General features: G+C 25.4%; 2 pseudogenes; both read right to left on the bottom strand.

Annotated features, from left to right (window-relative positions):
• Window positions 1-1,196: 1,196 nt before the first annotated feature.
• Window positions 1,197-1,316, bottom strand: LOC144962212 (5S ribosomal RNA; annotated as a pseudogene).
• Window positions 1,317-1,612: 296 nt separating this feature from the next.
• LOC144962213 (5S ribosomal RNA) lies at window positions 1,613-1,732 on the bottom strand (annotated as a pseudogene).
• Window positions 1,733-1,986: the final 254 nt, after the last annotated feature.

Here is a 1,986-nt window from a genome sequence, read left to right as displayed (position 1 = left end):
AAAAAAAAAAAGATGTCTAAAAACCTGGGGGTTCCCCAAGGGGGTCACCAAATTAAGTACAAACCCGCCTGATTTGCTTGACTTCGGTGTTTGACAAAAAACCGGATTTTCAACGAGTATGGTCGTAGACAAAAAGTGTAAAATAAATTTAATATAATATTTTACTATTATTATTATATTACTACTACTACTATATTATACTTACTACTTACTACTATACTACTATACTACTACTATACTACTACTCCTACTACTACTTTACTAATATACTACTACAAACTACTATTTATTACTACTACTATTACTACTACTACACATATTTAACTATTTTAAATTTAACTACTAATTTAAATATTAAATTACTAATTTTATTAAACAACTTATAAAACTACAACACTATATACACTAATATTTAAACCACTATAATTATCTTACTCTTCTATCACTAACCTTATTTTTCAACTATATTCGTAAACAACAATTACAAAATATATTTAAAATTTTAATAACTATTCTATTATTATTATTACTACTATCTATACTACTATACTACAAACTACTAACTACTACTACTAACTACTACTATATACTACTACTATACTACTACTACTATACTACTACTATACTTACTACTAATTCTACTACTACTACTACTACTAACAAATATTTACTCTACTTTATACTGCTATAAAAAAAAAAATATATTTAACTAACAATTAATAAACAATAAAAACAAATTTTAAATAAATTAATAAAAAAAAAGATAATTAAAATTATTAAAAATTTTTTAAAAAAAAATTGTCCTACAACACGTGGGGTTCCCAGCGGTCACCCATATAAGTGCAAACCACGCCTGACGTTGCTTGACTTCGGTGATCGGACGAGAACCGGTAATTTTCAACGTAGTATGGGTAGACAACAAGTGTCGAAAATAGAATTTAATATAATATTTATTATTATTATTATTATTATTATTACTACTTTACTACTATATACTACTACTACTACTACTACTACTACTACTACTACTACTACTATACAAACTACTTATACTATCTATATACTACTACTATATACTACTTTACTTTTTTTATATAAAAAAAAAATTTAATTAACATTAAAAAACAAAATAACAAATTCATTTAAAATGTAATAAATTTTTAAATAGATAAATTTTTTTTTGAAAAAAAAAGATGTTAAAAACACGGGGGGGTTTCCCCAAGCGGTCACCCATATAAGTACTAACCACCCCTGACGTTGCTTGACTTCGGTGATCGGACGAGAACCGGTATTTTAAAAGTAGTATGGCGTAGACAACAAGTGCCCGAAAATAGAATTTAATATAATATTGGTATTATTTTTTAATTATTATTACAAACTACTACTACTACTATACTACTACTACTACTACTACTACTACTACTACTACTACTAACTACTACTTACTACTACTACTATCTACTACTCTACTATACTACTTTACTTACTTTTTATTGCTAAAAAAAAAAAAATTTAATTAACAATTAAAAAACAAAACAAATAGAATCATTTAAAAGTAAAAAATTGTAAAATAGATGAATTTATATTTTTTTAAAGTTTAAAAAAAAAAGGATGTCTACAACACGGGGGGTTTCCCAAGCGGTACCCATTTAAGTACTAACACGCCTGACGTTGCTTGACTTCGGTGATCGGACCGAGAACCGGTATTTTAAAACGTAGTATGGTCGTAGACAACAAGTGTCGAAAATAGAGTTTAAATAATTTACTATTATTATTGTTATTATTATAATTATATTTACTACTATACTACTACTACTATACTACTACTACTATACTTACTACTACTATACTTTCTAATATAAAAAACAAAATTAAATAACAATTTAAAAAACAAACAAAAAAATTTTAAAAAAGTTATAAAATTGTGAAAATAATATTAAATAAAAAAAAAAATGTTACAACACGTGGGTTCCCAAGCGGTCACCA

This window comes from Berghia stephanieae, unplaced genomic scaffold, assembly GCF_034508935.2.
Source record: "Berghia stephanieae isolate SIO BIC M18660-M18661 unplaced genomic scaffold, UCSD_Bste_1.3 scaffold6997, whole genome shotgun sequence".
NCBI lineage: Eukaryota > Metazoa > Mollusca > Gastropoda > Nudibranchia > Aeolidiidae > Berghia > Berghia stephanieae.
Note: the sequence above shows the minus strand (reverse complement) of the source record. Positions and strands in the feature narration are given on the sequence as shown.